Here is a 13275-nt window from a genome sequence, read left to right as displayed (position 1 = left end):
CGCCCACTGGCGAGCAAATGCAACATTAAATATCTGTTGGAGCTAGACCCTGTTGACCCCAACTCTCGCGTGATACTTCTTGGTGTGTAGCCGCACCCACCATCTGAATGAAATATTCTGATTAAATACTTTTTTCTTGACATAGTTGAATGTGCCGACAACAAAATCACACAAATTATCAATGGAAATCAAATTTATCAACCCATGGAGGTCTGGATTTGGAGTCACACTTAAAATTACAGTGTAAAACCACACTACAGGCTGATCCAACGTTGATAAAACAAGTCAAAATGAGGCTCAGTAGTGTGTGTGGCCTCCACGTGCCTGTATGACCTCCCTACAACGCCTGGCATGCTCCTGATGAGGTGGCGGATGGTCTCCTGAGGGATCTCTTTTATACACAACCTGGAGTGTGAGATCGACAAACTGGTGAGGTGACATGACTCTCTTAAAGCTGCTACAGGAAAGGACAATTAGATTTACTAATGTAGTGTGTGTGTGTGTGTTTGGGATTTCTGCATGATGTGTTTCTGGTGTGTGTGCGTAAATGTGTGTTTTGTGATTTCTGTGTGCTGTCCCTGTCTGTGTGCTGTCCCTGTCTGTGTGCTGTCCCTGTCTGTGTGCTGTCCCTGTCTGCGTGCTGTCCCTGTCTGCGTGCTGTCCCTGTCTGTGTGCTGTCCCTGTCTGCGTGCTTTCCCTGTCTGCGTGCTGTCCCTGTCTGTGTGCTGTCCCTGTCTGTGTGCTGTCCCTGTCTGCGTGCTGTCCCTGTCTGCGTGCTGTCCCTGTCTGCGTGCTGTCCCTGTCTGTGTTTCTCCCAGAGGACAGAGAAGGATCATCTGATGACCGAGAGGACCAATCTGATCCAGATGAAACTGAAGACTTGGCAAAGTGTGTCTGAACTGTGTCAGAGGCCCTGAGTCCCAAACAACTCCAGGTCCTCCCCATATTGCCCTCTCTCTGCTCTCATCTCCCCCACAGACCCAGCCTCCCCTGGGCTAGAGAGACGACTACAGCCCCTGGCTTCTCTGTCGGCCTCCTCCTCAGCCTCAGAACCCAGAGAATCTTAGACCAGCTCTCCCAAGGACACACCCACAGGGGAGGAGCTACCAGGTGATTGGACAGACCCTCAGGTACATACCTGTGAACAGGTGACTGATACCCTGCCCATGGAATAGTGTGACCAACAAAGGTGTTAGTCCAGACACCTGTAGGGACCACCATTATCTTCATCATCACCACCATCATCATCATCACCATCATCATCATCACCACCATGTTCTGCTTATAATATTATAATAGGCTACAACTCCTAAACAGAGGAAAGATTTCTAACCACTAGGCTACCTTCCGCCCCTACACTCTAACCACTAGGCTACCTGGGGGCAGGGAGACAGTGGTTAGAGTGTAGAGGGGCAGGGAGACTAGTGGTTAGAGTGTAGAGGGGGCAGGGAGACGAGTGGTTAGAGTGTAGAGGGGGCAGGGAGACGAGTGGTTAGAGTGTAGAGGGGGCAGGGAGACGAGTGGTTAGAGTGTAGAGGGGGCAGGGAGACGAGTGGTTAGAGTGTAGAGGGGGCAGGGAGACTAGTGGTTAGAGTGTAGAGGGGGCAGGGAGACTAGTGGTTAGAGTGTAGAGGGGGCAGGGAGACTAGTGGTTAGAGTGTAGAGGGGCAGGGAGACAAGTGGTTAGAGTGTAGAGGCGGCAGGGTAACCTAGTGGTTAGAGCGTTGGACTAGTAACCGAAAGGTTGCTTGATCGATTCCCCGAGCTGACAAGGTAAAAATCTGTTGTTCTGCCCCTGAATAGGCTGTTAAGCCACTGTTCCTCGGCCGTCATTGTAAATAAGAATTTGTTCTTAACTGACTTGCCTAGTTAAATAAAGGTTAAATAAAAAATTAACAAAAATCATCTCCACTTTATAGACAAAGAGACCATAGACCCTTCACACCATCCCAATAACTTCTCCTTCTCCCTCCTGAAGTGTGCAATCTGAGGAATTTAAACGTGCTGGATTGGTGTAGGCATGGGTTAGTGGGATGGATTGGTGTGGGTTAGTGGGATGGATTGGTGTGGGTTAGTGGGATGGATTGGTGTGGGTTAGTGGGATGGATTGGTGTAAGCATGGGTTAGTGGGATGGATTGGTGTGGGTTAGTGGGATGGATTGGTGTGGGTTAGTGGGATGGATTGGTGTGGGTTAGTGGGATGGATTGGTGTGGGTTAGTGGGATGGATTGGTGTAGGTTAGTGGGATGGATTGGTGTAAGCATGGGTTAGTGGGATGGATTGGTGTAGGCATGGGTTAGTGGGATGGATTGGTGTGGGCATGGGTTAGTGGGATGGATTGGTGTGGGCATGGGTTAGTGGGATGGATTGGTGTGGGTTAGTGGGATGGATTGGAGTGGGCATGGGTTAGTGGGATGGATTGGTGTGGGTTAGTGGGATGGATTGGTGTAGGCATGGGTTAGTGGGATGGATTGGTGTGGGTTAGTGGGATGGATTGGAGTGGGTTAGTGGGATGGATTGGTGTAGGCATGGGTTAGTGGGATGGATTGGTGTGGGTTAGTGGGATGGATTGGTGTGGGCATGGGTTAGTGGGATGGATTGGTGTGGGTTAGCGGGATGGATTGGTGTGGGTTAGTGGGATGGATTGGTGTGGGTTAGTGGGAAGGATTGGTGTGGGTTAGTGGGATGGATTGGTGTGGGCATGGGTTAGTGGGATGGATTGGTGTGGGTTAGCGGGATGGATTGGTGTGGGTTAGTGGGATGGATTGGTGTGGGGTAGTGGGATGGATTGGTGTGGGGTGGGTTAGGCATGGGTTAGTGGGATGGATTGGTGTGGGTTAGTGGGATGGATTGGTGTGGGTTAGTGGGATGGATTGGTGTTAGGTTAGTGGGATGGATTGGTGTGGGTTAGCGGGATGGATTGGTGTGTGGGCATGGGTTAGTGGGATGGATTGGTGTGGGTTAGTGGGATGGATTGGTGTAGGCATGGGTTAGTGGGATGGATTGGTGTGGGTTAGTGGGATGGATTGGTGTGGGTTAGCGGGATGGATTGGTGTAGGCATGGGTTAGTGGGATGGATTGGTGTGGGTTAGTGGGATGGATTGGTGTGGGTTAGTGGGATGGATTGGTGTAGGCATGGGTTAGTGGGATGGATTGTTGTGGGTTAGTGGGATGGATTGTTGTGGGTTAGTGGGATGGATTGTTGTGGGTTAGTGGGATGGATTGGTGTGGGTTAGTGGGATGGATTGGTGTAGGCATGGGTTAGTGGGATGGATTGGTGTGGGTTAGTGGGATGGATTGGTGTTGGCATGGGTTAGTGGGATGGATTGGTGTGGGTTAGTGGGATGGATTGTTCTGGGTTAGTGGGATGGATTGGTGTGGGTTAGTGGGATCCATTGGTGTGGGATGGATTGGTGTAGGTTAGTGGGATGGATTGGTGTAGGCATGGGTTAGTGGGATCCATTGGTGTGGGTTAGTGGGATGGATTGGTGTAGGTTAGTGGGATGGATTGGTGTGGGTTAGTGGGATGGATTGGTGTGGGCATGGGTTAGTGGGATGGATTGGTGTAGGCATGGGTTAGTGGGATGGATTGGTGTGGGTTAGTGGGATGGATTGGTGCAGGTTAGTGGGATGGATTGGTGTGGGCATGGGTTAGTGGGATGGATTGGTGTGGGTTAGTGGGATGGATTGGTGTGGGCATGGGTTAGTGGGATGGATTGGTGTGGGTTAGTGGGATGGATTGGTGTGGGCATGGGTTAGTGGGATGGATTGGTGTGGGTTAGTGGGATGGATTGGTGTGGGCATGGGTTAGTGGGATGGATGGATGGTGTGGGTTAGTGGGATGGATTGGTGTGGGTTATGGATGGATTGGTGCAGGTTAGTGGGATGGATTGGAGTGGGCATGGGATAGTGGGATGGATTGGTGTGGGTTAGTGGGATGGATTGGTGCAGGTTAGTGGGATGGATTGGTGTGGGTTAGTGGGATGGATTGGTGTGGGTTAGTGGGATGGATTGGTGTAGGCATGGGTTAGTGGGATGGATTGGTGTGGGTTAGTGGGATGGATTGGTGTAGGCATGGGTTAGTGGGATGGATTGGTGTGGGTTAGCGGGATGGATTGGTGTGGGTTAGTGGGATGGATTGGTGTAGGCATGGGTTAGTGGGATGGATTGGTGTGGGTTAGTGGGATGGATTGGTGTGGGTTAGTGGGATGGATTGGTGTGGGTTAGTGGGATGGATTGGTGTAGGTTAGTGGGATGGATTGGTGTAAGCATGGGTTAGTGGGATGGATTGGTGTAGGCATGGGTTAGTGGGATGGATTGGTGTAGGCATGGGTTAGTGGGATGGATTGGTGTGGGCATGGGTTAGTGGGATGGATTGGTGTGGGCATGGGTTAGTGGGATGGATTGGAGTGGGCATGGGTTAGTGGGATGGATTGGTGTGGGTTAGTGGGATGGATTGGTGTAGGCATGGGTTAGTGGGATGGATTGGTGTGGGCTAGTGGGATGGATTGGAGTGGGTTAGTGGGATGGATTGGTGTAGGCATGGGTTAGTGGGATGGATTGGTGTGGGTTAGTGGGATGGATTGGTGTGGGCATGGGTTAGTGGGATGGATTGGTGTGGGTTAGCGGGATGGATTGGTGTGGGTTAGCGGGATGGATTGGTGTGGGTTAGTGGGATGGATTGGTGTGGGTTAGTGGGATGGATTGGTGTGGGCATGGGTTAGTGGGATGGATTGGTGTGGGTTAGCGGGATGGATTGGTGTGGGTTAGTGGGATGGATTGGTGTGGGGTAGTGGGATGGATTGGTGTAGGCATGGGTTAGTGGGATGGATTGGTGTGGGTTAGTGGGATGGATTGGTGTGGGTTAGTGGGATGGATTGGTGTGGGTTAGTGGGATGGATTGGTGTGGGTTAGCGGGATGGATTGGTGTAGGCATGGGTTAGTGGGATGGATTGGTGTGGGTTAGTGGGATGGATTGGTGTAGGCATGGGTTAGTGGGATGGATTGGTGTGGGTTAGTGGGATGGATTGGTGTGGGTTAGCGGGATGGATTGGTGTAGGCATGGGTTAGTGGGATGGATTGGTGTGGGTTAGCGGGATGGATTGGTGTGGGTTAGTGGGATGGATTGGTGTGGGTTAGTGGGATGGATTGGTGTAGGCATGGGTTAGTGGGATGGATTGGTGTGGGTTAGTGGGATGGATTGTTGTGGGTTAGTGGGATGGATTGGTGTGGGTTAGTGGGATGGATTGGTGTGGGTTAGTGGGATGGATTGGTGTAGGCATGGGTTAGTGGGATGGATTGGTGTGGGTTAGTGGGATGGATTGGTGTTGGCATGGGTTAGTGGGATGGATTGGTGTGGGTTAGTGGGATGGATTGTTGTGGGTTAGTGGGATGGATTGGTGTGGGTTAGTGGGATCCATTGGTGTGGGATGGATTGGTGTTAGTGGGATGGTTAGTGGGATGGATTGGTGTAGGCATGGGTTAGTGGGATCCATTGGTGTGGGTTAGTGGGATGGATTGGTGTAGGTTAGTGGGATGGATTGGTGTGGGTTAGTGGGATGGATTGGTGTGGGCATGGGTTAGTGGGATGGATTGGTGTAGGCATGGGTTAGTGTGATGGATTGGTGTGGGTTAGTGGGATGGATTGGTGTGGGCATGGGTTAGTGGGATGGATTGGTGTGGGTTAGTGGGATGGATTGGTGCAGGTTAGTGGGATGGATTGGAGTGGGCATGGGTTAGTGGGATGGATTGGTGTGGGTTAGTGGGATGGATTGGTGCAGGTTAGTGGGATGGATTGGTGTGGGTTAGTGGGATGGATTGGTGTGGGTTAGTGGGATGGATTGGTGTAGGCATGGGTTAGTGGGATGGATTGGTGTGGGTTAGTGGGATGGATTGGTGTAGGCATGGGTTAGTGGGATGGATTGGTGTGGGTTAGCGGGATGGATTGGTGTGGGTTAGTGGGATGGATTGGTGTAGGCATGGGTTAGTGGGATGGATTGGTGTGGGTTAGCGGGATGGATTGGTGTGGGTTAGTGGGATGGATTGGTGTAGGCATGGGTTAGTGGGATGGATTGGTGTGGGTTAGTGGGATGGTTTGGTGTGGGTTAGTGGGATGGATTGGTGTGGGCATGGGTTAGTGGGATGGATTGGTGGACAGTATTGTTGAGTATTGTTGATGTCACTACACCCCCTAGTGGACAGTATTGTTGATATCACTACACCCCCTAGTGGACAGTATTCTTTATTACTACACCCCCTGGTGGACAGTATTGTTTATTACTACACCCCCGAGTGGACAGTATTGTTGATGTCACTACACCCCCTAGTGGACAGTATTGTTGATATCACTACACCCCCTAGTGGACAGTATTGTTGATATCACTACACCCCCTAGTGGACAGTATTGTTGATATCACTACACCCCCTAGTGGACAGTATTGTTGATGTCACTACACCCCCTAGTGGACAGTATTGTTGATATCACTACACCCCCTTACGTAATTACGTGTTACTTTTATCTCTTAATCTTATGCATATATTTTTTAACTGCATTGTCGGTTAGGGGCTCGTAAGTCAGCATTTCACTGTAATACCTGTTGTATTCGGCGTGTGACTAATACAATTTGAGTTGTCTCACGCTCTCTCTCTCAGACACACACACGCATACACTATTTTTCTCTGTCTCTCTCTCTGTCTCTCTCTCTCTGTCTCTCTCTCTCTCGGTCTCTCTCTCTCTGTCTCTCTCTCTCTGTCTCTCTGTGTCTCTCTGTCTCCCTCTCTCTGTCTCTCTCTCTCTCTCTCTCTCTCTCTCTCTCTCTCTCTCTCTCTCTCTCTCTCTCTCTCTCTCTCTCTCTCTCTCTCTCTCTCTCGGTCTCTCTCTCTGTCTCTCTCTCTGTCTCTCTCTCTGTCTCTCTGTCTCTCTGTCTCTCTCTCTCTCTGTCTCTCTCTCTCTCTGTCTCTCTCTCTCTCTCTCTCTCTCTGTCTCTCTGTCTCTCTGTATCTCTCTCTCTCGGTCTCTCTCTCTGTCTCTCTCTGTCTCTCTCTGTCTCTCTGTCTCTCGGTCTCTGTCTCTCTGTCTCTCTCTCTCTCTCTCTCTCTCTCTCTCTCTCTCTCTCTCTCTCTCTCTGTCTCTCTGTCTCTCTGTCTCTCTGTCTCTCTGTCTCTCTGTCTCTCTGTATCTCTGTATCTGTCTCTGTCTCTGTCTCTCTGTCTCTGTCTCTGTCTCTGTCTCTGTCTCTCTGTCTCTGTCTCTCTGTCTCTCTCTCTCTGTATCTCTCTCTCTCTGTCTCTCTCTGTATCTCTCTCTCTCGGTCTCTCTCTCTCTGTATCTCTCTGTCTCTCTGTCTCTCTGTCTCTCTGTATCTCTCTCTCTCGGTCTCTCTCTCTCTGTCTCTCTCTCTCTCTCTCTCTCGGTCTCTGTCTCTCTGTCTCTCTGTATCTCGGTCTCTCTCTCTCTGTCTCTCTCTGTCTCTCTCTGTCTCTCTCTGTCTCTCTCTGTCTCTCTCTGTCTCTCTCTGTCTCTCTCTGTCTCTCTCTCTCTCTGTCTCTCTGTATCTCTCTGTCTCTCTGTATCTCTCTGTCTCTCTGTCTCTCTGTCTCTCTGTATCTCTCTGTCTCTCTGTCTCTCTGTATCTCTCTGTCTCTCTGTATCTCTCTGTATCTCTCTGTCTCTCTGTCTCTCTGTATCTCTGTATCTCTGTCTCTCTGTATCTCTGTCTCTCTGTCTCTCTGTATCTCTCTCTATGGGACTTTTCTTTAGGAGAAGACTTTGACACCACTTTATTCTTAAGAGAGCAAAACCCTGTCGTATTCAGAATGTAAAATGTCTATTTTACTGTAGATCGTGATGCGTTTGGTGAAGCTGCGAGAGACTCTTCATCGACTCGTAAGTAGTGACAACCAACTCTTGGAACATGAAATGGGCTTTGAATAATACATGGCTCTTTATAGATTTGTAAAACCTGGCGTATCATATCACCCATTTTGTTTTGTCAGCATTTTAATGACTTCCACAGAGGGGATGACGTTTTTAGGAGTAATTAGGGTCGATCCTGGAATCATCTCAGAACCGTGTGGTGTCAAAGATTATTGGTCACGTGCACAGTAGCTCCAACAGTAATACCTAGCAATATGCTTGGTGATTCTAGCTCCAACAGTAATACCTAACAATATGCTTGGTGATTCTAGCTCCAACAGTACAGTAATACCTAACAATATGCTTGGTGATTCTAGCTCCAACAGTACAGTAATACCTAACAATATGCTTGGTGATTCTAGCTCCAACAGTACAGTAATACCTAACAATATGCTTGGTGTTTCTAGCTCCAACAGTAATACCTAACAATATGCTTGGTGATTCTAGCTCCAACAGTAATACCTAGCAATATGCTTGTGTTTCTAGCTCCAACAGTAATACCTAACAATATGCTTGTGTTTCTAGCTCTAACAGTAATACCTAGCAATATGCTTGTGTTTCTAGCTCCAACAGTAATACCTAGCAATATGCTTGTGTTTCTAGCTCTAACAGTAATACCTAGCAATATGCTTGTGTTTCTAGCTCCAACAGTAATACCTAACAATATGCTTGGTGATTCTAGCTCCAACAGTAATACCTAACAATATGCTTGGTGATTCTAGCTCCAACAGTAATACCTAACAATATGCTTGGTGATTCTAGCTCCAACAGTACAGTAATACCTAACAATATGCTTGGTGATTCTAGCTCCAACAGTAATACCTAGCAATATGCTTGTGTTTCTAGCTCTAACAGTAATACCTAGCAATATGCTTGTGTTTCTAGCTCCAACAGTACAGTAATACCTAACAATATGCTTGGTGATTCTAGCTCCAACAGTAATACCTAACAATATGCTTGGTGATTCTAGCTCCAACAGTAATACCTAACAATATGCTTGGTGTTTCTAGCTGCAACAGTAATACCTAACAATATGCTTGTCTTTCTAGCTCCAACAGTAATACCTAGCAATATGCTTGTGTTTCCAGCTCCAACAGTAATACCTAACAATATGTTTGTGTTTCTAGCTCCAACAGTAATACCTAACAATATGCTTGGTGTTTCTAGCTCCAACAGTACAGTAACAATAACTAACAGCAACAATATGCTTGTGTTTCTAGCTCCAACAGTACAGTAATACCTAGCAATATGCTTGGTGTTTCTAGCTCCAACAGTACAGTAATACCTAACAATATGCTTGTGTTTCTAGCTCCAACAGTACAGTAATACCTAACAATATGCTTGTGTTTCTAGCTCCAACAGTAATACCTAACAATATGCTTGTGTTTCTAGCTCCAACAGTAATACCTCACAATATGCTTGGTGATTCTAGCTCCAACAGTAATACCTAACAATATGCTTGTGTTTCTAGCTCCAACAGTACAGTAATACCTAGCAATATGCTTGTGTTTCTAGCTCCAACAGTACAGTAATACCTAACAATATGCTTGTGTTTCTAGCTCCAACAGTACAGTAATACCTAGCAATATGCTTGTGTTTCTAGCTCCAACAGTACAGTAATACCTAACAATATGCTTTTGTTTCTAGCTCCAACAGTAATACCTAACAATATGCTTGTGTTTCTAGCTCCAACAGTAATACCTAACAATATGCTTGGTGATTCTAGCTCCAACAGTAATACCTAACAATATGCTTGGTGATTCTAGCTCCAACAGTAATACCTAACAATATGCTTGGTGATTCTAGCTCCAACAGTACAGTAATACCTAACAATATGCTTGGTGATTCTAGCTCCAACAGTACAGTAATACCTAACAATATGCTTGGTGTTTCTAGCTCCAACAGTAATACCTAGCAATATGCTTGTGTTTCTAGCTCTAACAGTAATACCTAGCAATATGCTTGTGTTTCTAGCTCCAACAGTAATACCTAACAATATGCTTGGTGATTCTAGCTCCAACAGTAATACCTAACAATATGCTTGGTGATTCTAGCTCCAACAGTAATACCTAACAATATGCTTGGTGTTTCTAGCTCTAACAGTAATACCTAGCAATATGCTTGTGTTTCTAGCTCTAACAGTAATACCTAGCAATATGCTTGTGTTTCTAGCTCCAACAGTAATACCTAGCAATATGCTTGTGTTTCTAGCTCCAACAGTAATACCTAGCAATATGCTTGTGTTTCTAGCTCTAACAGTAATACCTAGCAATATGCTTGTGTTTCTAGCTCCAACAGTAATACCTAGCAATATGCTTGTGTTTCTAGCTCCAACAGTAATACCTAGCAATATGCTTGTGTTTCTAGCTCCAACAGTAATACCTAGCAATATGCTTGTGTTTCTAGCTCTAACAGTAATACCTAGCAATATGCTTGTGTTTCTAGCTCCAACAGTAATACCTAGCAATATGCTTGTGTTTCTAGCTCCAACAGTAATAATACCAACAATATGCTTGTGTTTCTAGCTCCAACAGTAATACCTAACAATATGCTTGTGTTTCTAGATTACCTAGCAATATGCTTGTGTTTCTAGCTCAACAGTAATACCTAACAATATGCTTGTGTTTTCTAGCTCCAACAGTAATACCTAACAATATGCTTGTGTTTCTAGCTCCAACAGTACAGTAATACCTAACAATATGCTTGGTGATTCTAGCTCCAACAGTAATACCTAACAATATGCTTGGTGATTCTAGCTCCAACAGTAATACCTAACAATATGCTTGGTGATTCTAGCTCCAACAGTAATACCTAACAATATGCTTGGTGATTCTAGCTCCAACAGTAATAATACCTAACAATATGCTTGGTGATTCTAGCTCCAACAGTAATACCTAACAATATGCTTGGTGATTCTAGCTCCAACAGTAATACCTAACAATATGCTTGTGATTCTAGCTCCAACAGTAATACCTAACAATATGCTTGTGTTTCTAGCTCCAACAGTAATAATACCTAACAATATGCTTGGTGATTCTAGCTCCAACAGTACAGTAATACCTAACAATATGCTTGGTGATTCTAGCTCCAACAGTAATACCTAACAATATGCTTGTGTTTCTAGCTCTAACAGTAATACCTAACAATATGCTTGTGTTTCTAGCTCCAACAGTACAGTAATACCTAACAATATGCTTGTGTTTCTAGCTCCAACAGTAATACCTAACAATATGCTTGTGTTTCTAGCTCCAACAGTAATACCTAACAATATGCTTGTGTTTCTAGCTCCAACAGTAATACCTAACAATATGCTTGTGTTTCTAGCTCCAACAGTAATACCTAACAATATGCTTGTGTTTCTAGCTCCAACAGTAATACCTAACAATATGTTTGTGTTTCTAGCTCCAACAGTAATACCTAACAATATGCTTGTGTTTCTAGCTCCAACAGTACAGTAATACCTAACAATATGCTTGTGTTTCTAGCTCCAACAGTAATACCTAGCAATATGCTTGTGTTTCTAGCTCCAACAGTAATACCTAACAATATGCTTGTGTTTCTAGCTCCAACAGTAATACCTAACAATATGCTTGTGTTTCTAGCTCCAACAGTAATAATACCTAACAATATGCTTGTGTTTCTAGCTCCAACAGTACAGTAATACCTAACAATATGCTTGTGTTTCTAGCTCCAACAGTACAGTAATACCTAACAATATGCTTGTGTTTCTAGCTCCAACAGTACAGTAATACCTAGCAATATGCTTGTGTTTCTAGCTCCAACAGTAATAATACCTAACAATATGCTTGTGTTTCTAGCTCCAACAGTAATACCTAACAATATGCTTGTGTTTCTAGCTCCAACAGTAATACCTAACAATATGCTTGGTGATTCTAGCTCCAACAGTAATACCTAACAATATGCTTGGTGATTCTAGCTCCAACAGTAATACCTAACAATATGCTTGGTGATTCTAGCTCCAACAGTACAGTAATACCTAACAATATGCTTGGTGATTCTAGCTCCAACAGTACAGTAATACCTAACAATATGCTTGGTGTTTCTAGCTCCAACAGTAATACCTAGCAATATGCTTGTGTTTCTAGCTCTAACAGTAATACCTAGCAATATGCTTGTGTTTCTAGCTCCAACAGTAATACCTAGCAATATGCTTGTGTTTCTAGCTCCAACAGTACAGTAATACCTAACAATATGCTTGGTGATTCTAGCTCCAACAGTAATACCTAACAATATGCTTGGTGATTCTAGCTCCAACAGTAATACCTAACAATATGCTTGGTGATTCTAGCTCCAACAGTAATACCTAACAATATGCTTGGTGATTCTAGCTCCAACAGTACAGTAATACCTAACAATATGCTTGGTGATTCTAGCTCCAACAGTAATACCTAGCAATATGCTTGGTGATTCTAGCTCTAACAGTAATACCTAGCAATATGCTTGTGTTTCTAGCTCCAACAGTACAGTAATACCTAACAATATGCTTGGTGATTCTAGCTCCAACAGTAATACCTAACAATATGCTTGGTGATTCTAGCTCCAACAGTAATACCTAACAATATGCTTGGTGTTTCTAGCTGCAACAGTAATACCTAACAATATGCTTGTGTTTCTAGCTCCAACAGTAATACCTAGCAATATGCTTGTGTTTCCAGCTCCAACAGTAATACCTAACAATATGTTTGTGTTTCTAGCTCCAACAGTAATACCTAACAATATGCTTGGTGTTTCTAGCTCCAACAGTACAGTAATACCTAGCAATATGCTTGTGTTTCTAGCTCCAACAGTACAGTAATACCTAACAATATGCTTGTGTTTCTAGCTCCAACAGTAATACCTAACAATATGCTTGTGTTTCTAGCTCCAACAGTAATACCTCACAATATGCTTGGTGATTCTAGCTCCAACAGTAATACCTAACAATATGCTTGTGTTTCTAGCTCCAACAGTACAGTAATACCTAGCAATATGCTTGTGTTTCTAGCTCCAACAGTACAGTAATACCTAACAATATGCTTGTGTTTCTAGCTCCAACAGTAAGTAATACCTAACAATATGCTTGTGTTTCTAGCTCCAACAGTACAGTAATACCTAACAATATGCTTGTGTTTCTAGCTCCAACAGTAATACCTAACAATATGCTTGTGTTTCTAGCTCCAACAGTAATACCTAACAATATGCTTGTGTTTCTAGCTCCAACAGTAATACCTAACAATATGCTTGTGTTTCTAGCTCCAACAGTAAGCTACCTAACAATATGCTTGGTGATTCTAGCTCCAACAGTAATACCTAACAATATGCTTGTGTTTCTAGCTCCAACAGTAATACCTAACAATATG

Source organism: Oncorhynchus keta, unplaced genomic scaffold, assembly GCF_023373465.1.
Source record: "Oncorhynchus keta strain PuntledgeMale-10-30-2019 unplaced genomic scaffold, Oket_V2 Un_scaffold_20464_pilon_pilon, whole genome shotgun sequence".
Taxonomy (NCBI): Eukaryota; Metazoa; Chordata; class Actinopteri; order Salmoniformes; family Salmonidae; genus Oncorhynchus; species Oncorhynchus keta.
This window is presented reverse-complemented; position numbering follows the sequence as displayed.